This window comes from Phocoena phocoena, chromosome 17, assembly GCF_963924675.1.
Source record: "Phocoena phocoena chromosome 17, mPhoPho1.1, whole genome shotgun sequence".
NCBI lineage: Eukaryota > Metazoa > Chordata > Mammalia > Artiodactyla > Phocoenidae > Phocoena > Phocoena phocoena.
Window position 1 is genome coordinate 75,904,780 of NC_089235.1, and position 22,237 is coordinate 75,927,016.

The following is a 22,237-nucleotide window of genomic DNA, read 5'->3' on the forward strand; positions in this document are numbered from 1 at the left end:
AAGTATTTTCCGACCTTTGGTGCAGAGTATAGGGTCATAGTAAGAGGAGGTACTCTGTAGCCACAAGTGAGAGTAGGATTCTCTGGCCATTATCAGAGGAATAATAAGACACAGAGCACAGATTGGACACTACTCCACAATTTGGGGCCTTTCGTGTCATGGTTTAGAATTAATAACTGTGGATACTTCGGACCAACAATCCACCATAGAAAATATGACCCTCCAAGGCTCTCAAAGCCAAGGTTAAGGACACAGACAAGAGGCAGACAGATGGGACTGGAATCTTTGACTTAGTGTAAAAATTTGGAAGGTTGATTAACATTTCTGAGTGACAGTTTCCTCATCTCTAGATTGAGGATAATAATTTAAAGTGACAAAAATTAAAGAAATAATGTGAAAAAACTTACTGGACCAAATGATAAACATTAAACATGGCAGCTTCTTGGAGCCTCTGGTTCATCGCTTATTTGCTTATTCCATCACTACCTCCTGGCTTCCTCATGCTGTACCCTGTGCCTGGTTTCTCTGAACTCAGCCGCATCTGTACGCAGCTTTGCCTTGCCATGTGTCTGGCTCAAATTCATGGCATATTTTCACTTTTGTCTCCTCCACCCATTTGTTCAAGCCGTCTGTTTTTATTTTCTAAGATACAATATTTAATAAAATTTAGGACAAAGGAAACGTACTCCTGGCAGATGAATGAATATTATTAAGTCTAATGTTCTGCCTTCAACAGTATACAATGTGGAGATAAGATTGTTACAGCTCAAGAGTGAGTTTAATAATCAAAGGGCATCTTTAATTTTATACTGTCAGATCACTGAAAATGACAAAAGATGTAAAGTGTGTCTTAAAGTCCCTAGAAAAAGGATATGATTGGTCTAGCTTACTGTTTCCTATCAAGCCGTGTGTCATAGGTCAAGGGTAAATAGAGGTGAGGAACAGAAGGTGCTTCTTTTAATCGTAGAGTTGGAAGGGCATCTGCAAGACACGTCTATGCACTGTCATTTGTAGAGTTATTTTACAATATATATTACCCTTAACTCCTTTTATTCTCTGGTGTTCATCTCACAACTATCCAGCAAAGCAAAGCAAAAAATAATGTTCTCTTTTGGAAAGTAGATGATTATGTTAATTCTGAAAACTGTGTGAGCTGCCCTACGTAATACAGTTATTAGTGAACTGGGGTCCAGGTAGCAGTTAGGTGGAACATAGCTCAGTCTGTAGCTGGAGATTTTAGCTGGGGATTTTAGGTCAATCCTATCTGAGGAATTCCACACTATGAATCCCGGCAGCCAAATGTGGTTCCACTCTTTAAGGACTCCAAACATGTCCTGGGAGAAAATGAAAGAGAGTTGCATTTATCCAATTAACAACAAAAATGATTATCCACTGTTGGCCAGTTACCCTGTTAGGCAAATGGAACATATAAGAATAAGTGAGACTTAGCCCCTACTCTTAAGACTTTCACAGTTAAGGAGCATCTTATTAAAATACAGTGATATAAATGCAGAAATAAAGGTAATCAGGGAACATATCTGGAACAGAAAGTGTACCTGTTTAAAATAAGTTTAAACCTTTACTTATCCACCTAGTCTCCACTAATGTGGCCTGGAGCAGTATTAAGTGCAGGGAGGACTTCCTGGCGGAGGGGGCCTCTAAGTTTAAACCAGAGGGATGACTGAGACAAATAAAGAACAGGTGGCAGTGCCTTCCACCCAGAGGGAGCAACACGTAAAAAGTCTAAAAGTCATAGAATTGTACAGCTCAAGAATGAAGGGTAATGTAAACTATGGACTTTAGTTAATAATAGTGCATCAATATTGGTTCAGTTGTAAAGTCCCCCACTAGTGCAAAATGTTAATAATACGGGAGACTCTGGGGACTGGGGGTTTGGGGAGAAGGGTGTAAGGAAACTCTGTACTTTCTGCTAATTTTTCTGTAAACCTAAAACTACCCTAAAAAATAGTATTAATTTTTCTAAAAATGTTAAAATTAGAGATGACGCTGTTTAGAGAATACAAAGTAATAATGTATAATTAGAATGTGTCACACTGATAGAGAGGATGAAGAGATGGGGGCTTGGAGGTGAACAGCAGCTGGATCACGAACATCTTTAAGAGATGATTAAATCATTTAGATTTTTATTCTAGGAGACATTAAATCACTTCAACAGCGGAAGTAATAAAGTCAAATATTTTTGCTTATTTGGGTTTTGTTTTTTTTTTGAGATCCTTTTAGGAACTCGGGAGAATAAATGTAAGGGATTCAAATATGTGACATGGAACAAATTACTGAACTTCCGAATAATTTTATCTGTAAAATGTGATTAGTAACACCTGACTCTCAAGTTGTCGTGGAAATAAAAAACAAAAAAAATGAATGAGATACCTATGAAAGTGTCTGACCCCAAACAGTCCTTGAATTTTTCTCGTTCCACACTTTCTTATCAAGGAACATGTCTCCTTTATGTTCAAGTCCTCGTTTTCAGGAACAGTAAACAGCTTACCGAGTGGGTTTTTTTAAAAATTCTTTTTCTCTAGCTTTATTGAGGCATAGCTGAAATATAACACTGTGTGAGTTTAAGGTGTAAAACGTGATGATCTGATACACGTATATATCGCTATGATTACTAGAGTGAACGTTAAGTGTACAGTTGTTAAATAAATGAATGAATGAATCTGAGCGTTATCTTGAAGGGATGGACTTTTGCGTGAGAAGGCCTTGATTTTCCCCAGTTTGAATGTCCTTCTCCTGACATTCCAACTGACTTTTAAAATTCCTCAGATGGTCGCTTATTCACACTGTCACTTCATTAGCGTTATCTGTTTGTGAGGAAATCTGGCAAAGTTGATTCCTCTAGGCAACTCATTTGTACTTTTGGTCTTTGATTGCGATTAGTGAGAGTAATTGTTTATCTGCTTCTCCATTATGCTTTGATGAGGCCCACACGAGTGCATTTTCCAGGAATATAAGTATTTAGTATTAGTGTGTTGTCTTACTGGGAGAACGACGTTATTATAACTGCTTCATTAATGCCTGTACGTGTGGTTCAATTAAGATTTACAAATTGGGTTTAATTAAGGTTTGTAAGCAGTGAAGTGAACTCCTGGCTGCATTCAAACTGCTGATTCCTCTTCTTATTCTTCTTTCATTTTTCCCCCCTCTTATATAGTCTTAATTCTTAGAAAAATCAAGTGGGCACTGGAGCTGGAAGATGAAGGATCTTCTCTGGACATCTGATGTCTCCTACTGTCCCCACGCTCCTTCTATTGGTGAGATTCAGAACACAGGTGCCAGAAAACCCATTACATTTGGATCACAACCCATTTGCATTACCAGGAAGAGTCCAGGGGCATTGGAATCAAACTACTCACATCAGCGATGTGACGTTGGGTTAGTTACTCACTTCTATCACCCTCCATTTCCTGATCTGAAAACAGAGATAATAACCCCTTCCCTGATACATTATTACAGAGATTATATGAAGTGATTTTGGTAAAGCATCTGGCATGGGAGTTTAATAAATGATAGCTATCATTAATAAACATAGATAGATAGATTTATTAATAAAGGAATATGGCAAATGGAAGCTTGGCCAATCTTTGAACAGTAACATGACACGGTTGTAATGCTTCAGGGTGTCAACCAGCACTTCCTGTTGCTTAATATCTCTCTCTCTGTGTCTTAGCCTCTCTGTTTTTCTGTCTCTCTCTCGTCTTGGTTCTCAGTTCTATTCAAATTCAACAGGTCCAAGTACATAATGAATACTTATAAGGTGTCAGACACTGAACAGAGAGGAAATGAAAACAAAAATTATAACTCCCTGTCTAGAAAGAGGATAAGGCCAGGTATGGGAAATATAAGTCAGTGCAATTTGTGATAGAACTAGGGACAGGTTTCAGCGATGGTAGAGAGGAAGGACGGATCCTGCCCCCTGGGTAACTCAGTGCTCAGTTCACTTGCTGTTTTTATGGGGGGCGGTGGTGAGGGTAGGCGTGGTGCCGGCTTATACCTTGTTGTCAGAATCCTGGCTTCCAAGCTATCTATGTCTTTATAACTAGATTTACAAGGGTTTTTTGTTTGTTTGTTTTAATATCCTTCATGACTGTTTCCAGACCTGTGCTTCCGTGCCTGACTCATTGGTTGACCTGACAGCACCTCTTTGCTGCGGGACACTCACTGTGTTCTGTCCTGGGATGTGAACACACAGTGGAGAGGCAAAGCGGTAGTGAAAGATGACCCAGGACAGAGCAGTTCAGACAACACTGCCTGCCTAACTGTGGCGGCAGTGCTACCAAAGTGACAAAGCAGCACCAAACTTTTCCAAAACTATATAAGACAGAGACAGAGGATGAGGACACTAAGAGCGTAGAGACCAGTGACCATTTGTTTTTGCACACTTGGCCACACAATATTGTTTGAGATCATTGGATTGTTATTTGAGGGACAACAAAATTAAAATACTAATCCTGTATTAGACATATTTAATTAAACTTTGCTAGGTGCTTAAATGGAGTTACTGAATTTAACTCTTCACAACCACACATTAAAGTGGTATTGTTAACTCTTTTTTTTAATCGATACTTCTCAAAGAAATTATATACATTCAGTTTGATAGAAAAGGTAAAGCCAAGATTCCCTAATATGTCCATCTGGTTGTGTACTCTTCTAATTTCTGCTTACAAAATCGTCTATACAATATAAGATAATGACTCCAAGGACCTGGCAGGGATCTCAAATCTCGAGTTATTTAAATCACACTGTAATGTTAATTAAATGTGTCTCTAAAGAGTCCCCCTTTGTGTGTAGAGTTACATAAAGGAATTATACCCCTTTTTTTGTTTAAATACATTAGGAGAGTTTGGCTGACATTTGAACTGTCTTTCAAATTATATCTAAGACTTACCCTAGTCATGAACTTCTCAGTAAGAAAGAAAAGTGATGTTGATATTAAAAATTGCACTCAATGACAAGCAGAACGGCATCAAGAATGAAACTTTTTTTTGAGGGAAATGACCTTCACGTGGCTTTGTCTAACTCACAACCTAGTAGACTAGGAAACTAGGGACCTAATCCAAGATCTAGTTATGCCTCTCTCTGAATCTTTATTTCCCCATCTTAAAAAAAAAAAAAGTGGAGGCATACCTCTCTGCCCTGCCTTCCCCTAAGAATCGTGAACAAAATCCAGAGAGATGGCGGATATAACATTATAAAGGATGGGAATATGCTTGGTAAATTCTATATGGCTATATAAACAGAAGGGGTTATTATTATGTTGATATCATGTATGACAGCACCGATAAATGTGCTAATTATACTCATAAAATGAAGATGCAAATGCTTTACTCTGGACTTTCAAGAGAGGCTTATTCTTCTCCTAAAAAGAGAGAGAGATTATAAGCACAAAGTATTCCTTTTTATTAGCACTCACTGCAATAACTGTTCCATGTAATATTAATAAGAATAATAAAATGTAAGCCACTTCTACATTATTTTCAGGGAGAAAAGAACACAAGAGCTAGGAAGTTGAGTGAGCAGGAACTTGTCTCTTTTAATGATATCTGTAAAAAGGCAATGGATGTTCTAATACATCAGTGTTTCTCTCCAACACCCTCTATTTTGCATTTACCATAATTCATGTTTTCATCCCTTTCTCGTTTGGCATCATTTGTGACCTTGGTGGATGTATTAATCAAAATGACCATGACGAGCCCTAGAGCTGATTTTCTCTGTTGTCCAACGGACACATATTTCCCAAACTGTCCCAGACCTGTCCAGTGGTATTTATCAGTACATGTGGCCAGAATCCTTGGATAAATTCTGATTGCATGTGACAAGGTTTACTTCAAGGGCTCTTGTTTAACTTGGGTTGCACATACATGGCGAAGCTGCTTCCCTGAAAAACTGTGACAACTCGGTTTTTCTACATCATTTGGCACAAGCTGTGCTTGTACAGCTGTGTAAGGTTTGACTAAAGAAAAGCATATCTGCCTCGATCTTCTGTCACTGGTTCTGAGGGACACTTGGGCATTGTATCCTTCCGTCCACCTCACAGTCATAGTCTAAATTGGACCATGCAGTAGTCTAGGTCCTATCAAGGATATAGGAAGAAAGATCTTGGATTCTCACCAAATAACTTCTAGTTTAGTGGAGTGATAGTTGTAACAAATTACTACAAAATGAGTGCCTTAAGGCAACACAAATTTATTATCTTACAGTTCTGGTGATCAGAGTCTGAAATGGGTTTCACTGGGCTAATGTCAAGGTATCAACAGGGCTGTGTTCCCTCTTCAGCCTCTAGGGGAGAATCTTCATCTTTCCCAGCTCTTGGAAGCTGCCTCTACTCCTTGGATCATGGCCCCTTCCGCCATGTTCAGAGCCAGTGGTGCAGCATTTTCAAATCTCTCTCTGACTCTGACTCTGACTGTCCTGCAGCCCTCTCATAAAGATCCTTGTGATGACATTGAGCCCACATAGATAATCCAACATAATCTCCCCATCTCAAAGTCAGCTGATTAGCAACATTAACTCCATCTACGATCTCAATTTCCCCCTCCCACATAATCTGACATATTCTTAATTCCTGGGATTAGGACATGGCTATCTTCTGCCTTACCACAGTGAGATCACCTAAACTATGAAACAACTAGTACGTAGCACTAGAAATTCTACAATGATATTCAATATTGTGTGATTTGTGCCATTTATGTAAAGGAAAAGTCACAAAGTACAACCCAGAAGGGAACAGAAGAAGGCTCACAATGGTCACAAAAGGATTAGAACATCGATGTTGAGAAAGAAAGAAGAAAAACATAGAATCTAGTTACCTATCCTAGAGACTCAGTCTTATTCACTGCATCAGCCAGAGGAAAGAGAGAGAGAGGCCATGGAGGAGACACCTTCACTGCTAAAAGCTTTGGTCCCTAAGCAGCACATGTAATTTCTGTAACTTCACGTGTTACAGAACACATGTAACTTCTGTAACATGTAACTTCAGTGAATTAGGTACATGACTACACAAAAGTGCATGGAAAGATGTGGAATGAAGTCTAGCCAGGCTTTGCCATGACCCAATGATGGAAAATGAAGGGACAGATTTTGGTACAGGGCTAGACATCTCCATCACAGATTGGCAAGCCTGAACACTACGGCTCCATTTTGAGCATCCTCACCCTCTCTCTGACTTCTGAACTAGCTTTTCCCCCATTGCTTGTGTGTCCAGTTTAACAAATGTGCATTCTTTCTACTCCTGCTTATGTAAAGCCCACTTATATCGTATGGTGTTCTTGGACCCAGGATCATGGAACACATCAGTCTCATCATAGTAGACACTTAGAAGAAAGAGCAGGGGTAATGTTAAGGAAATAATATATGGAAAAAATCATGATTTCAACCACAAGGAACAATGGAAAGAAGTAAAGCACTGGAATCTGATCAAGCACCACTTTGTCACTTTCTAGAAAAAAAAAATAGAAAACTTAAAGAAGTTCATCATCTATCATTGCCCTCACCTGTAAAACAAGCGTAATCAAATCTTCCTTGAGGGATATATTGGATGGATTAGGATAGAGTATATAAAAATGTTTAGTCCCTTGCTTAGCACATGGTAAGTTTTAAATAAAAGATGCTATTAACACACTCAGTGTTTATATTGTTTGGCTAAAATGGTAATCCATTCCTTAGATCCTCCCATTTAAAGGAAGAGAAATTAAATTTGAAAGATTAACGAGATCTAGCTACATTTATATTTCCTCTTGAGTTAAACCGTGAGTTTTATCTGCAAAATTGCTGCTTATATTTCTGAGTGGACTTTTGTCGCTTGGACTATGAGAAAACAAATCAATGCAGCATCGATAATTAAGCAGAGGGTATTAGTTTCTCAACCATCTTCTTAGCAAAGTAAGAGATTGAGAAATAGCTCCTCACATAATCCTTTAAGCAGTGGACATGAAAACATACATTTCTACATGCATATGCCATCCTTTATAAATAAACCTCTTGCTAATGTGTAAATTATATCAATATTATACTATTTTATTACTTCAGAGACAAATGGAATCACCTTTCTAAAAGAATCTCAAATGATGCTGAATTTAATTTGCAGCTCATAGAATGATAGACACAAAGGTTTGGGCAGGATTGAATCTATACTTTCACAAACTATCATTTGGTGTATGAATATTTTGTTACACACCTACCAGATGGGTGTCTAGTCTCTCCCCTAATACTGATAGGATATTTGCTATTTCACAGGAAGTGGTTTTATCTATGGACAGCTCTGGGCAACATCAATCTATTACTTAATCAATTAACTAATTAAAATGAGTGGTTTTGCATATCAGGCTAGCTGTTGGTTACAAACATACAGATAATAATAGTCTGTATATTCTAAGTTCCTTCTATAAGTCAGGCCCTGTATGCCGTCTCTTTTAATCTTCCCAAGAAACTTGTAATTCAACTTTGTTAGTCCCATCTTAATATGAGAAAACATATTTAAAAAGATAATTTGCCTATAGTCATACAGATACCTGGCTTCAGGGGTGAGGACAGTGTCTTAACTGCCATCTTCTGCGAACACCTAAAATGCATAATGATCCCAGTTCTTGAAAATTCTAGAGTCAAGAGTAAGACATGAAAATAAATGAATTAGGAGGAGCTTCAAGATGGCGGAAGAGTAAGACGCGGAGATCACCTTCCTCCCCACAAATACACCAGAAATACATCTACACGTGGTACAACTCCTACAGAACACCTACTGAACGCTAGCGGAAGACCTCAGACCTCCCAAAAGGTAAGAAACTCCCCACGTACCTGGGTAGGGCAAAAGAAAAAATAAACAGAGACAAAAGGATAGGGACGGGCCCTGCACCAGCGGGAGGGAGCTGTGAATGAGGAAAGGTTTTCACACACTAGGAAGCCCCTTCGCGGGCGGAGACTGCGGGTGGCGGAGCGGGGGAGCTTTGGAGCCGCGGAGAGAGCACAGCAACAGGGGTGCGGAGGGCAAAGCGGGGAGATTCCCGCACAGAGGCTCAGGGCCGACCGGCACTCACCAGCCCGAGAGGCTTGTCTGCTCCCCCGCCGGGGCGGGCGGGGCTGGGAGCTGAGGCTCGGGCTTCGGTCGGAGCGCAGGGAGAGGCCTGGGGTTGGCGGCGTGAACACAGCCTGTAGGGGGCTAGTGCACCGCGGCTGGCCGGGAGGGAGTCCGGGAAAAGCCTGGAGCTGCCGAAGAGGCAAGAGACTTTTTCTTCCCTCTTTGTTTCCTGGTGCGCGATGGGAGGGGATTAAGAGCGCTGCTTAAAGGAACTCCAGAGACGGGCGCGAGCCGCGGCTAACAGCGCGGACCCCAGAGACGGGCAGGAGACGCTAAGGCCGCTGCTGCCGCCACCAAGAAGCCTGTGTGTGAGCACAGGTCACTATCCACACCCCCATCCGGGGAGCCTGTGCAGCCCGGCACTGCCAGGGTCCCGGGATCCAGGGACAACTCCCCCGGGAGAACGCACGGCGCGCCTCAGGCTGGTGCAACGTCACGCCGGCCTCTGCCGCAGCAGGCCCGCCCGGCACGCCGTGTCCCTCCCTCCCCCCGGCCTGAGTGAGCCAGAGCCCCCGAATCAGCGGCTCCTTTAACCCCGTCCTGTGTGGGCGAAGAACAGACGCCCTCCGGCGAACTACACTTAGAGGTGGGGCCAAATCCAAAGCTGAGCCCCGGGAGCTGCGAGAACAAAGAAGAGAAAGGGAAATCTCTCCCAGCAGCCTCAGAAGGAGCGGATTAAAGCTCCACAATCAACTTGACGTACCTGCATCTGTGGAATACCTGAACAGACAACGAATCATCCCAAATTGAGGCTGTGGATTTTGGGAGCAACGATATATATATTTTTTTCCCTTTTTCTCTTTTTGTGAGTGTGCATGTGTATTCTTCTGTGTGAGATTTTGTCTGTATAGCTTTGCTTTTACCATTTGTTCTAGGATTCTGTCTGTCTGGGGTTTTTTTTTTGTTTGTTTTTATTAAAATTTTTTTTTCTTAATTATTTTTTATTTTAATAACTTTATTTTATTTCATTTTATCTTCTTCTTTCTTTCATTCTTTTTTTTCCTCCCTTTTATTCTGAGCCGTGTGGAGGACAGGCTCTTGGTGCTCCAGCCAGGTGTCAAGGCTGCGCCACTGAGGTGGGAGAGCCAAGTTCAGGAAACTGGCCCACAAGAGACCTCCCAGCTCCACGTAATATCAAACGGTGAAAATCTCCCAGAGATCTCCATCTCAACACCAACACCCAGCTTCACTCAAAGACCAGCAAGCTACAGTGCTGGACACCCTATGCCAAACAACTAGCAAGACAGGAACACAGCCACATCCATTAGCAGAGAGGCTGCCTAAAATCATAATAAGCCAAAGACACCCAAAAACACACCACTGGACGCAGTCCTGCCCACTAGAAAGACAAGATCCGGCCTCATCCACCAGAACACAGGCACCAGTCCCCTCCACCAGGAAGTCTACACAACACACTGAACTAACCTTAGCCACTGGGGGCAGACACCACCAACAACAGGAACTACAAACCTGCAGCCTGTGAAAAGGAGACCCCAAACACAGTAAGTTAAGCAAAATGAGAAGACAGAGAAATACACAGCACATGAAGGAGCAAGACAGAAACCCACCAGACCTAAGAAATGAAGAGGAAATAGGCAGTCTACCTGAAAAAGAATTCACAATAATATTAGTAAAGATGATCCAAAATCTTGGAAATTGAATGGAGAAAATACAAGAAACGTTTAACAAGGACCTAGAAGAACTAAAGAGCAAACAGTGATGAACAACACAATAAATGAAATTAAAAATTCTCTAGAAGGGATCAATGGCAGAATAGCTGAGGCAGAAGAACGGATAGGTGACCTGGAAGATAAAATAGTGGAAATAACTACTGCAGAGCGGAATAAAGAAAAAAGAATGAAAAGTATTGAGGACAGTCTCAGAGACCTCTGGGACAACATTAAATGCACCAACATTCTAATTATAGGGGTCCCAGAAGAAGAAGAGACTGAGAAAATATTTGAAGAGATTATAGTTGAAAACTTCCCTAATATGGGAAAGGAAATAGTTAATCAAGTCCAGGAAGATCAGAGAGTCTCATACAGGGTAAATCCAAGGAGAAACACGCCAAGACACATACTAGTCAAACTATCAAAAATTAAATACAAAGAACAAATATTAAAAGCAGCAAGGGAAAAACAACAAATAACACATAATGGAATCCCCATAAGGTTAACAGCTGAACTTTCAGCAGAAACTCTGCAAGCCAGAAGACAGTGGCAGGACATATTTAAAGTGATGAAGGAGAAAAATCTGCAATCAAAATTAATCTAGGCAGCAAGGATCTCATTCAGATTTGATGGAGAAATTAAAATCTTTTCAGACAAACAAAAGCTAAGAGAATTCAGCACCACCAAACCAGGTTTACAACAAGTGCTAAAGGAACTTTTCTAGGAAGGAAACACAAGAGAAGGAAAAGACCTACAATAACAAACCCAAAACAATTAAGAAAATGGGAATAGGAACATACATATCGATAATTACCTTAAATGTAAATGGATTAAATGCTCCAACCAAAAGACGTAGACTGGCTGAATGGATACAAAAACAAGACCCATATATATGCTGTCTACAAGAGACCCACTTCAGACCTAGGGACACATACAGACTGAAAGTGAGGGGATGGAAAAAGATATTCCATGCAAATGGATATCAAAAGAAAGTTGGAGAAGCAATTCTCATGTCAGACAAAATAGACTTTAAAACAAAGACTATTACAAGAGACAAAGAAGGAGACTACATAATGATCAAGGGATCAATCCAAGAAGAAGATATAACAATTGTAAATATTTATGCACCCAACGTAGGAGCACCTCAATACATAAGGCAAATACTAACAGCCATAAAAGGGGATATTGACAGTAACACAGTCATAGTAGGGGAATTTAACACCCCATGTTCACCAATGGCAAGATCAACCAAAATGAAAATCAATAAGGGAACACAAGCTTTAAATGATACATTAAATAAGATGGACTTTGTTGATATTTATAGAACATTCCATCCTAAAACAACAGAATACACTTTCTTCTCAAGTGCTCATGGAATATTCTCCAAGATAGATCATATTTTGGGTCACAAATCAAGCCTTGGTAAATTTAAGAAAATTGAAATTGTATCAAGTATCTTTTCTGACAACACTATTGGACTAGTTATCAATTACAGGAAAAAATCTGTAAGAAATACAAACACCTGGAGGCTAAACAACACACTACTTAATAACCAAGAGATCACTGAAGAAATCAAAGAGGAAATCAAAAAATACCTAGAAAAAAATAACAATGAAAACACGATGACCCAAAACCTATGGGAAACAGCAAAAGCAGTTCTAAGAGGGAAGTTTATAGCAATACAATCCTACCTTAAGAAACAAGAAATATCTCAAATAAACAACCTAACCTTACACCTAAAGCAATTAGAGAAAGAAGAACCAGAAAACCCCAAAGTTAGCAGAAGGAAAGAAATCATGAAGATCAGATCAGAAATAAATGAAAAAGAAATGAAGGAATTGATAGCAAAGATCAATAATACTATAAGCTGGTTCTTTGAGAAGATAAATGACATTGATAAACCATTAGCCAGACTTATCAAGAAAAAACGGAAGACTCAAATCAATAGAATTAGAAATGAAAAAGGAGAATTAACAACTGGCGCTGCAGAAATACAAAGGATCATGAGAGATGACTACAAGCAACTATGTGCCAATAAAATGGACAACCTGGAAGATATGGACAAATTCTTAGAAATGCACAACCTTCCGTGACTGAACCAGGAAGAAATAGAAAATATGAACAGACCAATCACAAGCACTGAAATTGAAACTGTGATTAAAAAATCTTCCAACAAACCAAAGCCCAGGACCAGATGGCTTCACAGGCGAATTCTATCAAACATTTAGAGAAGAGCTAACACCTGTCCTTCTCAAACTCTTCCAAAATATAGCAGAGGGAGGGACACTCCCAAACTCATTCTACGAGGCCACCATCACTCTGATACCAAAACTAGACAAAGATATCACAAAGAAAGAAAACTACAGGCCAATATCACTGATGAACATAGATGCAAAAATCCTCAACAAAATACTAGCAAACAGAATCCAATAGCACATTAAAATGATCATACACTATGACCAAGTGGGGTTTATCCTAGGAATACAAGGATTCTTCAATGTACACAAGTCAATCAACATGATACACCATATTAAAAAATTGAAGGAGAGAAACCAGATGATCATCTGAATAGATGCAGAGAAAGCTTTTGACAAAATTCAACACCCATATATGATAAAAACCCTCCAGAAAGTAGGCATAGAGGGAACTTTCCTCGACATAATAAAGGCCATATATGACAAACCCACAGCCAACATCATTCTCAATGGTGAAAAACTGAAAGTATTTCCACTAAGATCAGGAATAAGACAAGGTTGCCCACTCTCACCACTGTTATTCAACATAGTTTTGGAAGTTTTAGCCACAGCAATCAGAGAAGAAAAAGAAATAAAAGGAATTCAAATTGGAAAAGAAGAAGTAAAACTGTCACTGTTTGCAGATGACATGATACTATACATAGAGAATCCTAAAGATGCTACCAGAAAACTGCTAGAGCTAATCAATGAATTTGGTAAAGTAGCAGGATACAAAATTAACGCACAGAAATCTCTGGCATTCCTCTACAGTAATGATGAAAAATCTGAAAGTGAAATTAAGAAAACACTCCCATTTACCATTGCAACAAAAAGAATAAAATATGTAGGAATAAACCTACCTAAGGAGACAAAAGACCTGTATGCAGAAAATTATAAGACACTGATGAAAGGAATTACAGATGATACAAACAGATGGAGAGATATACCATGTTCTTGGATTGGAAGAATCAACATTGTGAAAATGACTCTACTACCCAAAGCAATCTACAGATTCAATGCAATCCCTGTCAAACTACCACTGGCATTTTTCAGAGAACTAGAATAAAAAAATTTCACAATTTGTATGGAAACATAAAAGACCCCAAATAGCCAAAGCAATCTTGAGAAAGAAAAACGGAGCTGGAGGAATCAGGCTCCCTGACTTCAGGCTATACTGCAAAGCTACAGTAATCAAGACAGTATGGTACTGGCACAGAAACAGAAATATAGATCAATGGAACAGGATAGACAGTCCAGAGATAACCCCATGCACATATGGTCACCTTATCTTTGATAAAGGAGGCAAGAATATACAGTGGAGAAAAGACAGCCTCTTCAATAAGCAGTGCTGGGAAAACTGGACAGCTACATGTAAAAGAATGAAATTAGAACACTCCCTAACACCATACACAAAAAATAAACTCAAAATGGATTAAAGACCTAAATGTAAGGCCAGACACCATCAAACTCTTAGAGGAAAACATAGGCAGAACACTGTATGACATAATCACAGCAAGATCCTTTTTGACCCACCTCCTAGAGAAATGGAAATGAAAACAAAAGTAAACAAATGGGAGCTAATGAAACTTTAAAACTTTTACACAGCAAAGGAAACCATAAACAAGATGAAAAGACAACCCTCAGAATGGGAGAAAATATTTGTAAATGAAGCAACTGACAAAGGATTAATCTCCAAAATTTACAAGCAGCTCATGCAGCTCAATATTAAAAAAACAAACAACCCAATCCAAAAATGGGCAGAAGACCTAAATAGACATTTCTCCAAAGAAGATATACAGATTGCCAACAGACACATGAAAGAATGCTCAACATCATTAATCATTAGAGAAATGAAAATCAAAACTACAATGAGATGTCATCTCATACCAGTCAGAATGGCCATCATCAAAAAATCTCCAAACAATAAATGCTGGAGAGGCTGTGGAGAAAAGGAAACCCTCCTGCACTGTTGGTAGGAATGCACAATGATACAGCCACTATGGAGAACAGTATGGATGTTCCTTAAAAAACTAAAACTAGAACTACCATACGACCCAGCAATCCCACTACTGGGCATATACCCTGAGAAAACCATAATTCAAAGAGTCATGTACCAAAATGTTCATTGCAGCTCTATTTACGATAGCCAGGACATGGAAGCAACCTGTGTCCATTAACAGATGAATGGATAAAGATGATTTGGCACATATATACAATGGAATATTACTCAGCCATGAAAAGGAACGAAACTGAATTATTTGTACTGAGGTGGATGGACGTAGAGACTGTCCTACAGAGTGAAGGAAGTCAGAAAGGAAAAAACAAATACCGTATGCTAACACACATGTATGGAATCTAAAAAGAAAAAAATGGTCATGAAGAACGTAGGGTCAAGACAGTAGTAAAGATGCAGACCTACTAGAGAATGGACTTGAGGACACAGGGAGGGGGAAGGGTAAGCTGGGGCAAAGTGAGAGAGTGGCATGGACATATATACACTACCAAACGTAAAATAGATAGCTAGTGAGAAGCAGTCGCATAGCACAGGGAGATCAGCTTGGTGCTTTGTGATCACCTAGAGGGGTAGGATAGGGAGGATGGGAGGGAGGGAGATGCAAGAGGGAAGAGATATGGGGACATATGTATAACTGATTCACTTTGTTATAAAGCAGAAACTAATACACCATTGTAAAGCAATTATACTCCAATAAAGATGTTAAAAAAAAAAAAAGAAATGAATTAACGTACAAGTTAGGAAGAGTCCCAACTGACATATACACATAGTATTATGGGACCATGGGAGAACACGCTATTAAAATTTATTTCTATTTGTTTTTCAAATCTATCTCCTTTAAAAAATAAGGATTAAAATCAATTACTTGGCCAGATAAAATGTCATATGCTCTTTAAGGACAAACCTACATCCTGTTGGACTTTGGATTTTAAGTACTGACATAGTGATGATATCAAAACTCGCATTCAATCAGAGACTATACACATATAAAGTTTTCTCATCATTACTTTACCCATACAAAATTCCCTTTTACATGAGCCAGGTCAGGTTCTAGTACCTCCCTTTAGGATTCTTTCTTCAATTTTAGTTCCTTCATTAATTTCTTTCTCACATGCTGACCTAAATAAAATAATTACAGAAAGCCTACTGGTCAACCAGAAGCCATGATGAAGCTGCCTAGAGTCTCTGAGATACCCTTTTATTAAGGGCATGGTCTCTGGAGTACACTAGGTCTGGTGCCATCACTCATTACCTGTGACCTTGAGCAAGGAATTTAGCCTCTTTAATCCTCTTTGTTTACCCATTGGTGAAATGAGCATTTTATCTTCCTTCAAATGTTTATTATGAGAATTACACAAGATAATCTATGTAAAGTGTTTAACAAAGTACCTGGCACACAGGATTATTTAACGACTGTTGACTATTTGCCATCTTTTATGTAACTATGATTACTGTTTCAGAAGTGCAAAGTAAAGGCTGTACCCTGCCCCCCAGCCAAATCTACCTTGTCTATAGAGTAGCAAGTCGTCCTTCATGGGTGTAAGATATTTGATTATTTATAGATGCTTTTCCATTAATGATCTCATTTAATCCACGCACTAACATAGGAGAGAGGCCATATCATTCTCATTTTGATGATGAAAATTGAGACCAAAGAAAATGAAAAGGATTTCCTTGGATTTTCTCGTGATTTTCCATGGGTTAGTGTGACATAAAATGGAAGCACTAAATAATATTAATGGCATCTTCTTGAACTACAAAACTTTCTTTACTTTGGATGCTTAAAATGTCTTAAACAATAAATTTTACCATCACCAATTTATTGAGATTGATTTTATTAATTAATATTTCAAAGCATTTGCTTCATTTAATAAGACAAAATCAGCTCCACTGCATTTCAGTGTTAGCTATAATTAATGGTGATATTATGAAAATTAATGCTTATCCATTATCCATTACGACGTCATCAGTACTAATGATCTGTTTATTGCTTCTCTGCTGATGGCAGTTAAAAAGAGCCACACTTTAAAGAGGAGAGAAAAAGATGTAAAAAAAAAAAAAAAGAGAGAAAAGCCTGAATCATTTTCAAACCAGTAAAATCCTTTCCATTTAGAGAATATTTGATTCTGTAATCATGGAGCAAACATGGTATAAAAAATAGCCAGTACCCCAGATTCCCAAGGCATACTCAGGCAACTAACATGAAATAATTGATCATTACAATAAAGCAACATTGGCCGAGTATATCTTCCCAAAGGGTTCTTCCATCATTCTTCCTTTGAGACATAATGTCTAACACTTAAAAGGTCCGTTTTGAGAAACTTAAAGTGGAAAATGGGGAAATAAAAAAACAGAAGTTAGTAGAGATTATTGGTTTTGTACGTATTAATTATTTAATGCCCGTTAAACCCACAAAAAAATGAATGCAACACCCTTATTGACTATACCTGAAACCCATACTCCAGACATTAAAGTTATATAGCTAACAGGAGGAGAAGACTGAACCTCTTAAAGGTAGACATTGCTGGAATATTAATAATTCATGCCTTGTCAGCAAGAGCTTAATAGGAATCTCTCCTGAGGAGGGTAGGTAGAAATATTGCCCAATTTTGCCTGTGGCTTAGATAAGAGAATTGGGTGGTTTTTATTTATAAAAGTATTGATTTGAAAAGATTTTATGTAAATAATTGATGGATAGGAAAATGATTAATTTGTCAACAAAGAGGATGGATTCAGAATGTTAGAGCTGGAGAGTGCCTCGTAAACCCTCTTTCTCCACAGAGAGAAGACACGTGAATATTTCAGGGACACATTGTGTAGGCTGTGAGTCAGGACTAATGCTTAGATGTCCCTGACTCAGATCACCGCCACATCTTTCCACCACCTCTCATGGGTACAAAGATGCGTGTTCATTGGGAAGTCAACTAAACAAACAGAATGGGCCAGGCAAAGGCTTTGTCTTCCTTGCAGAAAGAAGCACAATGAGAATGGTATATTAATTTTTTTTCCTGTAGGAAGATTATGACCTTTGCATCTTTCACTGCATAGACCCCAGGGTTGATATGTTTCATCTGGTTGACTTGTCCTGTGTTCCCTGCCAACTCACTACTTTTAGTGAGTCACACTTAAGAGTGAAATTTCAACCCTACATGGCCACTCAAATAAAAGATATCTGTGCTCCAATCACAGATATTGATTCTCTGGGCTCTCCTGTTAAAATGTGGAAACACAGTATCAAATCTCTAAAATAGATAACCAACCAGGACCTACTGTGTAGCACAGGGAACTCTGCTCAATACTCTGTAATAACCTCAATGGACAAGTAATTTGAAAAAGAATTTTTTCAAATTACTTGTATTTGTATAACTGAATCACTTTGCTGTACACCTGAAACTAAAACAACATTGTCAACTATACTCCAATATAAAATAAAAATTTAAAAAACATTGAATCCCTATTTTGTACACCTAAAACGAATCTAACATTGTAAATTGACTATACTACAATTAAATAAGACATTAAAAAAAAGTCTCTGTTGGAAAGCATAAACTGTTAAAACATCCAAGACTTCCATCCCACCCTAAATAATCCTTAGGAGAGAGATAAAGCCCTTTGTTTAATCTGGGCTATATTTTACTGAGCATTGGTACAATAATCTAAAATGTCTATTACCTCAAATTCTCAATGACAAAAATTTTCAGTTTTCTAAAAGACCTCATGCATAACAAATATAACAGGGCTAAAGACATCACTTTAGCTAGCTAAACTGAATATAACCCAGGGATCTGAGCCATGGATGGAATTTAAAGTGACACAGTTGCAATTAACCAGTGAATCAGGGAGCAGGATTTGTGAGTGGAAATGTTCAGAGCAATAGTTCTCTGCTCTACCCAGGTACCCAGGGCACGCTATGCTCTGTAAGGGCAGAACTTTGTCTGTCTTTTTCATCATTATCCTCATTACTAAATTACAGTGTCAGACATGTACTAAATAACTCATAAATACTTGCTAAATAAATCAGAATTTTTTTTTTTTTTTTTTTTTTTTGCGGTACGCGAGCCTCTCACTGTTGTGGCCTTTCCCGTTGCGGAGCACAGGCTCCGGACGCGCAGGCTCAGCGGCCATGGCTCATGGGCCCAGCCGCTCCGCGGCATGTGGGATCTTCCCGGACCGGGGCACGAACCCGTGTTCCCTTGCATTGGCAGGCAGACTCTCAACCACTGCGCCACCAGAGAAGCCCAATAAATCAGAATTTTATAGAGAGAGTCTTAAAAATACAGATGCAAGGTGCCCATCCAAGACCTACCAAAAGAGAATATCCTTGGTAATGTATTTATTTTTTGTTAGTCCCATAGATAATATAATATTCAGCCAGGGCCAAGAACCATGATTTTAGGGACAGACCGAATTTTTTTTTCTGATTTTAGAAGCCAAATGGCGTACAACTGGATTCATAGACATCAGGATTCTAGAGGAAAGGACAAGGAAGATGATTGATCTGCTCTCCTCCCTTTCCACAATCCTTTCATCTGGTAAGTCGCACAGCAAAACGTTAACCGGATGTCCTATTCATTTAAATCAACATGAAATCTACATACCCGATACATCAGCCACTTCCAAGTCATAATTAACAGCAATGACAATTATATGTAGTGGCTATCTAGGATTTTATATTTCACAAACACTTCCATGAACTTTGCTTTTAATTTTCACCCTAGCAATAATTATATTTAGGTATTGTTATCATCCCAAACTGTGAGAGAAAAATCTTACATTGCTGGATTATTCAGAACTATTTGGTAACAAGTGACATAATGACAACTCAGATTCATGGAAACAAAAAGGGCAGGGAGGTGGTGAGAAGGCTAAGTCCCACAGGCTCTCTCCTCCCACCTGCTAATCCCCCCTTAGACACGCCCACTTGAAGGACCCTCCTGGATGCCAACTGGAAGGGGAGGCCCAGGTGGTGTAGTCTGTAGGACTCCCCAGGCAAATAAGGGCAAAGCACACACTGGGGAGGGAGGGATAGATGGGGAACAACCAGCCTACAATTGTCCTTTCAAGATATTAGGAAAGGGGTCTGTGGAGAAACAGAAGTTGTTTTTACATCTGGGTTTGGCCAGCAGGTCACAGTGGGCCTCAAAGTTGCTATAAGTGGCCTGTAGCTTGTTTACATGAGGCATTAGGCTTAAAAAAATTTGAATTTTAAAGAAGTTGCTATAAGATTGTTTTGCACTCAAATTACAGATCACACCCAATAACCAGATGATCTCAGTTGTCTACTGCATTCCTCTCTCTTTGCAAGGTTTTTATCCTTCATCATTGTTAAGTTATATGCATGAGTTAATTCTTAACACCATTTAAATATCTTTTTGAAATTAGATAAATGTATGATTATTCACTATTCACTCTTCTTCCACCAATATTTATTGAATACTTACTACATGCCAGGCACTGTTCTTATTTCTTGGGGTTACATCATTAAACATACCCGACAGAAACACCTGTTGTCAAGGGTGTGCATGTAAGCACGTGAAGACTGAGTCTAAACAAACGGTGACGTATGGCGCCCAGTGTGTCAGCTAGTGGTAAGCACTGGGGAAGAAAGAGCAGACAAGGTGTAGGAGCTGTTGCAAGGCAGTGTCTCGATTCTCCTGGGCTGGTCTGGGAAGGACCCACTGAAACGATGCCCCATGAGATCAAAGCTGATGGAGGTGAGGAGGTAGACAGGGTCCATACCTGGAAGAAGAGGGTGTCAGGCAGAGGGAAGAGAAAGTGAAAACAAATTCCTGCAGTGAAAGTGTGCCTGGAAGCTTCAAGAAAAAATAAAAAGAGACCAGTGTAGCTGGAGCAAAGTGAGATGAGAGCCTTGAGAACCTGAGACATGGACCATAACGGGAGATTACCAAGGTCATTATGGGGCCTTGGTGACATTAACCTGGGTGGGAACCTCTTGTGGGGCTTGAGCGATGAAGTTACATAATCTGACTTACACTTTAAAAAGATCCCTCTGGGTGTGCTTTAATTTCTTCCTGGACCAGCTAAAAAAAGTTGCCATGATTTCTTCTTCTTTTTTTTGTAATCTGGGGCATCTCCCATCTCCTAAATGGCTAACTTTGCTTTCCTTTGAGCCTCATCCATTTCTAATTTTGTTATATGGTGATTACGCAGGCTGCGTGAGAAAAATGAAGCAGAGAATTCCTATCGTGTAATTATATTTTAAAAGCCAAGTGATAGCAGCTACGTTTATTAGCATTAACAATTAGCAGACCTCTTAGCTTTGGCTGTGATAAAGAAATCCCTTGTAAGGATTCTGTAGTGGCAGTTTTACATACCTGTCATATTAACACGAATAATATTAACACGAATAATAGAATTAACGTCAAGGGGACTTGATGCAGGCATTCTTTATTACAAAATACACAGGAGAGGAATAAAATAATTTGGCAGATAATCCTGAAAACAGCACCTGGGGTCCTTGGCTTCTTTATTTTCCCAGTAATTTTCTTGATTGATTGGAGGTCATGCCTCATGCTTTATTTGTTTAATTTTTGTTGAAGTATAGTTGCCTTACAACGTTGTGTTAGTTTCTGCTGCATAGCCGAGGGAATCAGCCGTATGAATGCAAACATCCCCTCTTTTTAGGATGTCCTCCCATTTACGTCACCACAGAGCATTGAGTAGAATTCCCTGTGCTATACAGTAGGTTCTCATTAGTCATCTATTTTATACATAGTATCAATAGTGTATATATGTCAATCCCAGTCTCCCAATTCATCCCATTCCTCCTCCCCCCTTGATATCCATACGTTTGTTCTCTACGTCTGTGTCTCTATTCTGCTTTGTAAATAAGATTGTCTCTACCAATTTTTTCAGATTCCACATATATGCATTAATATACGATATCTGTTTTTCTCTTTCTGACTTACTTCACTCTGTATGACTGTCTCTAGGTCCATCCACGTCTCTACAAATGACCCAATTTCGTTCCTTTTTATGGCTGAGTAATATTCCAGTGTATATATGTATCACGTCGTCTTTATCCACTACTCTGTTGATGGACATTTAGGTTGTTTCCATGACCTGGCTATTGTAAACAGAGCTGCAATGAACATTGGGGTGCATGTGTCTTTTTGAATTATGGTTTTCTCTGGGTATATGCCCAGTAGTGGGATTGCTGGGTCGTATGGTAGTTCTAGTTTTAGTTTTTTAAGGAACCTCCATA